We start from the raw sequence: 11,869 nt of genomic DNA, 5'->3' as shown, positions 1-11,869 counted from the left end.
GTCATAGGGTTCAAATTCAGGCTCTGCTACTTATAGGTGTGATTTTGAACGAGTTATCTTAACTATTTGGGCCAGAGTCTTACATCTGGTGGAGATTGGACTAGAAAACCTCTAAGATCCCATTTAACTTGAAATCTGTTCTCCTATTTTCTCCTGTTTTCTCTTTTCCAATATCATGTATAATAACCAAACTACTCTTTGTTTCCAGCTTCTGGGTTTAAACTCTTTTAGAGAGTCTACCGAGTAGGGACAAGAATGCTTTTCTCTGATAAGGAGAAGCTGATGGTCTTTAATCAGAAACAATCTATTAGTCATCAGCCTGAGTTAAGAATCACAGAAGAAAAGTCAGGCAGTGTCTCCAGGTTAAAGTTATTCTTTTTTCTTTTATCTTATGTCTGGGACTGAATCTCAGTCCACAGTATCCAATAACTATGACTTAGAGTTAGGATTTCCTGGTAACTCGTGTTCAAGGAATCAACCTCCTCATGGCAGGGGAGTTGAATAGATTAAAACACTTTTCAAATATTAAATGCTGTGGAAATGATGGTTATTATTATTATCATATTATAGTAACTATTGTTATTATTATTACTACTAACCCGTAGTCTCCAGGTTTCCAGTGTGCTGATGAGTGCATTTTTTGCTGAGCTCAAGCAAGGCTTATAGAGCAGTATAGGGGTATGCTAGTAAATATTTAACAACCTGGGTGACATGCACACACATACACACATACACACACACACACACACACTTTAATCTGAATTATTAATACTTTCTTAAGTATATAAAGTCAACAAAATAATAAATCGAGCCCTGATTTGTAGCTATTACAAATTTCTGAAGTGTAACACTGACAATTTAACAAAGCGCTCAACAGTTACAAACTCAACAGTAACAAAGAACAGTTAAAATTGCCTCCAGTGTATGTCCTGTCTCAAGAGGATCCTGTGCTCCCATAATACATTTTGGGAGACCCCTTTGCTAAATAAACCTCAAAAGAACTTTGTGGAATTTGGGCTCCAAAGCCATTTCACACCCAATATTTTCTTTGGACTAGCATGCAGATGAATCCAAGCAACATCAAGGCAAAGGGAAGATAGCAAGATCATAATACTCTAGCCTCCTGATCCATATTCCTGTCAATTTACACAAGCACTTATATATACATGTACATGTATATATACATATATATATATACACACACATACGTGTGTATATATTTGTAAAGATAGAAAATAAAGAAGCAAAAAAAAAAGGTCTGGCTTAAATCTCATTGAATGTGTGTATATTAAAGAATAATACACTTAGACCTGGAAGAAATCTTAAAGGTCATTGAGTCCAAACCTCTTATTTTAAAAAGGAGGAAATGACCCAAAGTGGTGATGTAATTTTCCCAGGGTCACAGAATTATTAAGCAGAGTCCAAACCTCTTATTTTAAAAAGGAGGAAATGACCCAGAGTAGTGATGTAATTTTCCCAGGGTCACAGAATTATTAAGCAGAAGGATGGGAATTCACATGTTGACATTTCCACTGAAAATCCAGTTCCCTTTCCTCTCTCATAATGATTTTTCTTCTTCTCAGTAAATATCATAAATTGTAACTAGGTTAACAAAGTACTGCTACAAAATTTCACTAAATGGTACGCTTATAATTCACCTATCAAATTGCTGGTATCTAAGTAGGTACTTCTAGAGGGCTCCATCTTCTCCTAAAATAATGTAAGCATTGCTCGTTCATTCCCAGGAATTTATGGGGTGATTTCTAGTATATGGTCCTCAACCAGGACATTTTGAGATGAAATGATTACTTCCCTGGGAGCTGACCACCTGGTAGGAGACACACACACACACATAACTAAAGTAGGTGGGGATGCATTTCGGAGGCACAAAGTCATGGAATCATGGAAGACTTCACAGGGGAGGTAACATTTGAGCTGGACTGTGAAGGATGGACAGAATTGTCCATTTAGGACAGTCAGAGTTCTGGATCTGGGGGGATAGGTAAAGGTGAAGGAAGAGGATCCTGCAGGAAGCATCATTCACTTCATTTTTTCATTTACTAACTTTGTATCTTTGGCAAATACTTTAAGTCTGTTTCTTCTGTAAAATGGGAGAAGGACACTCATTGGTGTGTTGGAGCACATGCAAACTTTTTCAGTATACTCCTTGCAAATAAATTAAAATCAACAAATTAGGGCATGAATTCCTGTTTTATTGGTTGTGTAAATTTAAGAAAAGGATGGAAAAATGTTAATAATTTAAATTAAATTTAAAAGTGGTGAAGATGTATTTTCCATCCCCCCTCCAAGCTGGTTGTAAAATATTTACCAGCCCACGATTGTTTGTCCTAGGGCAGTTGGGTGTCTCAGTGGTTACAGCTCTAGGCTTGGAATCAGGAAGAATCATTTGCTTTAGCTGTGACCCTTGTCATTGTTGTTATTGTTTGTCCTTCGTTCTCAAAGATGATCAATGATATTAGAAGTATGATGTCTTCACTTGCAAGTGAATTGGATTTAAGAAAAGCAGAGATGTGCAAAGTCACCAGTTTCATTCTCTCCTTCAGAGTCATTAAGGTCTAGTGACTGCTGTATGATCCTAGATAAATCATATAACCCTATTTCCTCATCTGTAAAATGAGCCACAGAAGGAAATACCATTGCAATATTTTTGCAGTGGGGTCAGGAAGAGTTGGACATGACTGAAAATGAGAGAATAACAACAAACTGGGTGTACTAACATAGATGACATCTGAGATCTTTTTTTTTCCAACTCTAAATCTTAAGATCCCACGACTTCTGTGGTTTAAAACACTCTTACTGATTTATCCCATTGATTAACCACACTATTAAAATGCTTCATTGTAATGGTATGAAACCTTAGCTATTACTTTGCAGGTTTCCTTTCTGTTGAATACAATGTGTTGACACTTGTAATTAGTGTCTTTTGCAGTGTTAGAGAATCACAGAACCGGAGACCAGAGTGGCCAGGTATCATAGAGGGCAGCCAGTCCCACGCTGATCCAAATCACTTGCTTCTAGCCTACTTCTAACAGCACCAGCAGCTATTTTTCCTCTGCTAGGTCTCCAGGAGACCATTAGCTCCTGATTCCCATCCAAAGTAGGTGTTTAGTTTGCTGAATCAGTTTGCTGAAAAACAGTGAAAGTTTATCAATGGAGTCAAAGATAAATTTTGACTCAGCTTGTTACCTGTCTCCTCCAAACTGTAAATTAATGGAGCTCTAACAAACAAATTTTGCAGTAATGTGCACTGATTGATCCACAGAACAATTTGCAGGCCTCTACAGGCATAAGGAGACCTTATAGGAGGGAGAATTTGTGTTTCTTGGTTTGTGTCATCATGCAGCTTGCAGATTCTCATCCTTTCGTTGTGGGTCTTGTCTACTGGGGGCTTATCTGCTGCTATGATGCTGTTGGAAGCAGAAATACATATCCTATTGGGAGGTGAGGGAGAAAGTGAGGGGGGAAGAGGAGGGAAGGAAAGGTAGGGAATAAATTTATTCTGGAGTCAGAAAATCTGGGTTCAAATCCTGCCTACAGGGCTTACGACCCATGTGATCTTGGGCTATCATCTACCTTCTCTAGGTCTCAGTTTTGTCCATTAAATATGATATTTATGAGGCTCTTCTTTCTCTATCAGTCAGTTAATCGTCAAGTGCTGAAGTACTTACTATGAGTAGGCACTATACTATGTTCTGAGGCTCAAAATACAATAAATAAAACAATCCAGACCTTCAAGAAGCTTACACTCAAAAGAAGAAATAATGAAGATATATCTATGTATATATGTAGACACATATATATATACATATATTTAGACACACACACACACACACATATTAGTAACCAGGAGTCAGGGAGGCCTGAGAGCAAATCTGACCTCAGATACTTACTACTTCTGTTGGCCCTGGGAAAGTCACTTAACTTATACCTGCCTCAGTTTCCTCAACAGTAAAGTGGGGATAATAGTACCTACTCTGCAGAATTGTTGTGAGGATCCAATGAGATAATATTTGTAAAAGAACCCAATCATGGAGCTGTTATATTTTTATTGTGTTCAAATATTCCAATTGTGGCTGATTCTTCGTGACCCCATTTAGGGCTTTCTTGGCAAAGATACTGGAGTGGTTGCCATTTCCTTCTCTAGCTCATTTTACAGATGAGGAAACTGAGGCACAGGATTAAGTGACTTGTCCAGGATCACACAGCTACTAGATGTCTGAGGCACATACATATATGCACAGACATATATGCATCATATACATGTATACAGATACAGTACAGTGCATGTATGTTTATATATACACATATACATACATGTACACACAGAGAGATAACAACCACAATACATATGTGTGTGTGTATATGTACATGTGTGTATACACAAAAACTTAGAATAAATATAGACTAGATCCACGGACCTATGATCTTTTGAATGAATTGGCTCGGAAGTCAGGATCTGGGTCCAAAATCTCAGAACTCTCAACAGCTGTTTCTCTAGCTCAGGCATCCCCTCCCAGCCCTGATATTTTTCTACCTCCAATGCTGTTTTCTCCCCCTGGCACTATGCTTGTGTGTGTGTGTGTGTGTGTGTGTGTGTGTGTGTGTGTGTGTTTAATGCAGCTTAGCTGGGGAAGATTACTGATAAACTTGGCCTGACATTTTGAAAATCTGAAGTTGGTGATTGCTCCTTTGTTCTGCCGGCTTGCTATTCAGAGGTACATTTTCTCCAGGGCTCTGGATTATTCCAGCTCAAATCCCAATGTTTTCAGAGAGTCCTGGGTTTGCCAAAGCAACATCAATTTACATCTGAAGACTCTCTCTGGCAGGGAAGTCTTTTTCACCTGCTGATGGTGTGGGGAAGAAATCCAGAGCTGCAGGGGGGAAAACCCAACAACCTGTTGGCGTTCCTTGCCAGATGCCAGAAGCTCTGCTGGAAGGGGTCAGGATCAGGGAAACCTTTCTGGAATGTGACATTAAAGGGATAGACAGTAAGTAGGGCTTATCTCTAAAGGCTAAGGGAAGGGAGGAGGAAAGGGAGTAAACAGACTGGGGAGAAGCAGACTTGGAGAGCAAAAATGCTGCAGGGGACTGCAATGACAGTCTTCCGGTCTCGGAAGGATTTTTATGTAGATATTGTTATTCTCTCCATTGCCAAAGTACAGATAAAAAGGCAAATAAAGCAAAATGGTGAGACAAGATAACATGGTTAGCTAAATACTGAACTATGCTATCAAGGATGATTAAAATATGACTATTTCTGAAGGTTGTAATAACTACATCTTAATATCCTACATGTATATAATGCTTCACATTTTTTCAGAACACTTAAATTATTTCATTTGATTCTCACAACATGCCTTAGGCAGATACTATTATCCATTATTAATAGATGAGGAAACTGAGATAAAGAGGTCAATTGATTTAATCCAAGTCACTCATGGAATAATCATTCAGCAGAGTTAAATCCTGGTCTCATGACTTCTGTAGAGTCTTGTGTATGTTCCATTCCATCTGGATGGAATTTAATTGAGGAGGCTGGATCACATGACCTTATTGATTTTTCAGCTAGACCTAGAATTCTGGATTCCACCATTTAGATGAGATTCAGACTTTGGTAAATTTCCAAAACCAGTGTTTTACCACTGGCACCTTTCCCTTCTCAATGAAGATGAGGAGAGCTGATATCTATATATATTTTAAGATCTACAAAGCCCTTTACCAATATTATCTCCCTTGAGTTTCCCAACAACTTGTAAGTTCCTACAGATATTATTCTTATTCTAAAAATTGTTCATGTTGATACAGTTAATAATTGGCAATGCTAGAATCTGAACCTAAGTTTTTAGAGGCCTAATCATTTCACCAGATTGTCTCTAAAAAGAAAAGGAAAAGGAATGACTATCAAAATGGGAGAAAAGTTACAACTATTTTTGTCAAAAGCTCCAGCTCACTTGGGAGCCTGGAGAGGGAGAGAAGCACCTTGGAGAGGGAGAGAAGCACCTCGGATAGGGCCCAATCATCCCCTGTACTGGACCGCCCTCCCCCTCCCTGGAGTCTTGGCTAGCTTGAGCCAGCACTTCCAGAAGTTCCTGTAGCAGAAAGATTTTATCTTTGATGTCCTGAGGAAGCTGGAGGAGGTCACCGGAGTCAGAAAGTACTGCCTGGCTACGGGTTCCATTGCCCTCTATCTCATAATTTGACTATGCAATCTCATCAGATTCATTTACCCAATATACATCTCCATCAAGGCCATTGAAAGCCCCAACTCCCATGATGATATGCTCTGGCTAATCTTATGGAATACAGCATATTAGGCCTTGCTGAGTTTTTCTCTGACATCTTTCTTTTTGGGTTCCCCTTCTACCACACAGGGTGTTGCCTTCTTGCTATGGTGCATGTTTCCAGTGGCCCGTAAGGGTCTCCAGATTCTGTATCATCGCCTGATCCGCTCCATCTTCCTGGGACACCAGGCTTCTACAGATAGCCTGGTGACTGACCTGCGTGGACAAGCCTTGGACACAGCAGCCATGTGGTCTGGGAAGCAATCAAGGCAAGCATGACTCACCTACTGAAGAATAAGTGAAGAGACCACCCCTGAGCTGGAGGCTTCAAATGACTGGAGACTCTCCTTCCAGCCTTCTCAGGGTCGGGGACCATGGGCTCTAATCCTGGTCCACGGCTAAGCAGCTGACCTCTCCTACTTGTACCTGCCCACCAATTTTGCCCTCTTGGACTTTAGGGTATTGGAGAAGTCTCCCCAAGCTGGGAAATAGAGTGGACACAGAGCGACGTCTGTTCATCTAGGTTTTATCAGCTTCCACTAAGGGCCTGCTGGCACTTGGACTGCTCTAAATATACTACTGACCTCTGCCTTTGGCCCCTCCACCCACCACTGACCTCCCAACAGGACTCTTGATGTGTTCTGACTATTCCAAGTGGCCATGTTTTAAAAAAAATCTACACAGGCTGAAAACAAAAACAAAAAACCCAAACCAGTTCATAATACAACCAAACAAGCATAATTTAATTAACATAGGTAGCACTCAAAGCTGATGAGAAAAAGGACATTATATAATTGTTTAAAAACATATTTTGTAATGCTGGAGAAACTGAGGCAAGATAGAGGTTAGAGGTTTTTAACATTTTATTAGAGGGAGAGTTTAGACTGGGGATAAAACAGGATCCTTGTTGACTCCAGGCAGCTTAATAGAACTCTTGTCTTAAAGTATCCAGCAAGGAGCAAGGGATTCCAGAAACTCTTATAGGGCTCCATTGATCAGGGAAACAAAGGCAAGGGGGAGAGCAGAGCACTGGTGAGCAGGAACTTCCAGGAAAGGACCATAAATTTACTTCTGACAATTTGGGGGTAAGGAGCAAGGAGCATAAATTCTGATAAGTTGGGAAGAGGCTAGGAGTCACTAAGGCTGGTTCAGAGGGCCCATCCAGGTATTTGAGATAAGCTATCTAGGGTTTTATGACTCTTTGGAATGCTAGTGGCCAGGATTCCTAGTCCTAATTATCTCAGTCCTAATGGCCAGGAAGGGGGTTGCCACCAGGGAAACAAAGGCAGAAAAATTCAGGGAAACTGAGGCAGAACAATTTCATGTGTTAGACACTGTGCTATGGACTTTTCAAATACTATTTCATTGGATTTTATAGTTGAGGAAACTGAGGTACGTAAAGCCCAGGACTTGTCTGGGATCACACAGTTCGAGGCTGCTTTTGAACTCTGGTTTTCCTGACTCTAGACCCAGTACCCTTTGTATGATACCACTTAGTTTCCTCTAGATAATGAACTAAAACATTCAAAAACAGGATTAAAAACATGTTTATCACCTGAGAGCACTTCTCTAGGCATCCCATTGAGTGAAACTGGAAACCGAGGACTTCTCAGAATAATAACCATGGGTAATTCAAGACTCAGCACTAAGGATCTGTTAATCATTAAGGCTCTGGGTAGAAGAGCAAAGACTTGCTGTTCCAGCAGAAAACAGCTAAGAGATAATCCTCTTTACCTTTACTCAACTGCCTAGAGAAGAATCTGACTAACTATTTAATGGCCTGGAGACATTCCAGAAGCCTACAAATTATTTCTATTTGTTGATTGAGAAAGCCTGAGGTCAACCAAGTCTTCCTAATTATTTTAGAAACCTTTAACCCCTCTGGCTTAATGGATTACTTACCTCTAAATAAATCTCCTTGTTATGAGGGATTACGTGTTTTTTCATAAAATCACTAACTAAGGTAGATTGAATTTATAATCTAAATTTTAGTATATGAAGGTCTGATTGGGTTTGAGAAAAATGAAATTCTTTGTACGAACATTACAACAGAGTGCCCACATCAGCTCACAGATCAAGCAAGCAATTTCAAACATTATAACAATCTGACCACAATAAATCTAGACAAACACATCTGCAGTAAGTCAACTCTGTTGGCTTGACTAGAATTTAGCAAACCTTTGCTACTTCCACTTGAACAGATAGTGAAAATTAACCCTATGAGGGGAGGAGGTCACAGATTCCTGTGGTTTTTGACTATTTAAATCATCTTTTAGCCTTTGTAAAATTGGCCTCCTCTCTCTCTGAGAATTCAGTGCCCTCTTCTCTTGAGATTCTAAGAAAACTTCTGATCTTCACTTTGAGAAATCTCTGAGTAGTTGTTTTGAGTAAGGGGTTGCCATCCCACTCAATCCTGTTCAAGCTGCCCATATTCAGAGTTACACTGTGGGTTTGCCTGCTTCAAAACTGTAGTCCACAAGCCCCTATCAGTGCATTTATCTTTCCTGGTCCATTAGAGACAAAGTTAGTTTAAATAAAGGTGTTCAACCGAGCAGCATATCAATAAAACATTTCTCTCTTACTCTTGGTATGTGCCCTCCCACAATATACATATCAAAACCTGGAAGAACGGAAACACACAGGGAAGAGAAATGAGGTTCACATGAGAGAATATGGATAGAAGCACATGCAGATATGGAACACGTAGTTAGTGCATATATCTAGAGAGATATGCAATTAGAAATAAGGGCGGCTAGTGGCTCAAGTAGGAAATGAATCTGGCTTGATCGGACACACACAGAGTCCCATTCTTACAATGTCAACCTACAACTCCTATATCTAAATTATTTATTATTTTCATTTAGTTAATAGCTATGAGAGAGGCATCAAGGCTTAGTAGATAGTTTAGGAGTCAGAAGGAACTGGGTTCAAATTTCACCTTTCGCACATGCTCTCTGTACGATCCTCTAAAACAGGGGTCCTTTGGCAATCTGGGGAAACCTATGAAGCCCTTTTCAGAAAAGTGCTTTTATGTGCATAAAATTAAATAAGATTACCAAAGAAACCGATTATGTGGAAATAAAGATGTAATGTTCCAGGGTTAAAAACCTTTAAGTCTCAGGTTACAGAAAAGATGGCATTCTGAATAAGGAGAGAGAGCTTCTTACTGGAAGCTCCTCATGTAGAGGTTGAGTAAAAAATGCCTAATTAAAGCATTTTAACACTTAACTCAGCCATTTTTGGTTTTTATGACTAGCAAGAACTCATACTTCTTTTATGTTTACAAATTGCTTTCCACATAAAAATTCCATGAGGTAGGTCATATAAATATTACAGACTATTTGGAATGAATTAATTTTCACTTCTAACTGATGGATCTGATCCACACAAACTGGACCTGCAGCAAGAGGAAATGTAAAGCATAGTGGTGAAGCCTTGGAGAGGGTGACTGATTCTCCTGGGGAACTTCTAAAACAAGATAGAAGTTGGTTCTCAGTCAGTGGGGTCAGAGGAAGAGAGAAAGCCCCAGCTCAAGGGATAACTGAGTCTTTTCAGGTCCATTTTTTATCAGTCATCAGCTCTAATTACTCAGCACTCAGAGCAGAGCAAAATTCCATTCATGGCACTTGAAATTGGATCGCAGATAAGAGAGACAATTATAAGGGCTTTGGAGAGATGGAACAGACATTAAGCCTCTCAGATCTGCTCTCTGAAAGTCCCTCAAAACAGACAGATTAGTAGAGCCACTTGCAGCCAGCCCAAGCAGTAGACCAACCAGAAGGGAAATATCAGAATGACTGGGGCCAAGAGAGGGGGATTAAGATAATTGCATGAGTTTAAAAGCTTGTGGCCCCAGGGCAGTACTACCAAGCATCTCTGTTCCCTGGGTTAGACTAATCTGGCCCCTAAGAAACAAGACTATTATTTATCTGTCTGTACACTTGCTGGAAATCTACTCTTTCAGACCCATTTTCTTGGGGCTGATTTCTCTGAGCACACCCTGATAGCCCAGGAGGAACAGTAGCCCTTGGGACCAGAGAATCCAGCATGTCCTGTGTCTACTTGCCCATTGGGCTCCCCCTTAGATTATCACAGCTCATGGTGGCAGGGAATAAGTAAACAGACTCTCATTTAGGATATGGATTCTAAGAGGAAACCTGGTACAGTAGATAAAATGTGATGGGCCAGCGGTTATTCTTTCCACAAGACACTCTTATCTTCTGATTCTTAATGTTTTCACCAGCTGACTCCCACGTCTGGAGCTCTCTGACTCCTTATCTCTGCCCGCTAGCTTCCTTCTAGTTTTAACTGAAGTTCTTTCTACCTTCTGCAAGGAGCCTTTTAAAATCCTTCTTAATCTTAACACTTTCCTTCTAAAACCATTTCCATTTTATCCTGTTTATATACAGTCAGTTGTAAGTTGTCTCTCTCATTACATTGTGTGAGGGATAACAGAGAAGATGCTCTCATAGAAATACAGCCTTAAACCATACTTTAATTGTGACCTGAGACTCTATAACAAATGGAGCTATAGGTTAAAAGTTGCAGGTGTTGTCTCCTTCTGTTTTCCCACTACCCCTTAATTAGCATCAAGTGCTTTTTTAAAGGTGATGAGGGCTTTGAATTCTGTATCTGCTTTTATATCAGTTCTCTAGGAAAACTTAAATTGAGTTTATTATAATTGATTTGTATTTTTGTTTGTTTCTGGGTTAGATTAGAATGTAAACCTGGACTCCCCAAATAATGGGAGAAAAGATCAGCCTGGAGGAGGAGGGCTTCTGCATTTAGGCTATTTAATCTTGTGTTCAGAAGTTATGCTTTGCACTCTGGCAAACATTTTTTTTTTAATTTTATTTTATAATAACTTTATATTGACAGAATCCATGCCAGGGTAATTTTTTTTACAACATTATCCCTTGCACTCGCTTCTGTTCCAATTTTTCCCTTCCCTCCCTCCACCCCCTCCCCTAGATGGCAAGCAGTCCTATATATGTTAGAAATGTTCTGGCAAACATCTTGTCAGATGGGAGATGCCCTTTCTTGTGGGATTCTAATAAACTCCTTTTTGCTTTTTCTTACTCTGGGAGTCTCTAGTTGTTTTTGTGGATGATGCTGTCCCACACAATTGTGAGCTCCTTCAGGAACAGGAATTATTATTATTTTTTTGATGGACTCATGCCAGCTTTTTTTTTATTCATAGCTTCCTTTTCTCTCTCTCTCTCTCTTTTTTAAACAGGGATTATTTTTTGACTTTATATTAGTCCTCAGCACAGTGCCTGACACAAGGTAGACTCTTACTAAACGTTAGTGACTGCTTGCCTGACTGCTGATCCTGGAATCAAAACAACCTGTCTTTGAATCTCCCCATCAGATGCTAGTTATAAGTCTCTGAGCAATTCACTCACTATCTCTGGAGTTGTCATTTCCTCATCTATAAAATGAGGAGACTGGACTTAATAGTGTCTGAAGTCCCTTCTGCCTCATAATCCTAATAATAGGGTGCAACTTCTAGGAGAAATATAGCAGTAATCCTGAGGTCCCCAGACCCAGAAACATTGCTGACTGCC

General features: G+C 39.8%; 1 pseudogene; it reads left to right on the top strand.

Moving 5' to 3' along the window:
* The first annotated feature begins 5,114 nt into the window (after positions 1 to 5,114).
* Positions 5,115 to 6,581, top strand: LOC127557359 (receptor expression-enhancing protein 6-like; annotated as a pseudogene).
* The last annotated feature ends 5,288 nt before the right edge of the window (positions 6,582 to 11,869 follow it).

Source organism: Antechinus flavipes, chromosome 3, assembly GCF_016432865.1.
Source record: "Antechinus flavipes isolate AdamAnt ecotype Samford, QLD, Australia chromosome 3, AdamAnt_v2, whole genome shotgun sequence".
Classification (NCBI taxonomy): domain Eukaryota; kingdom Metazoa; phylum Chordata; class Mammalia; order Dasyuromorphia; family Dasyuridae; genus Antechinus; species Antechinus flavipes.
Note: the sequence above shows the minus strand (reverse complement) of the source record. Positions and strands in the feature narration are given on the sequence as shown.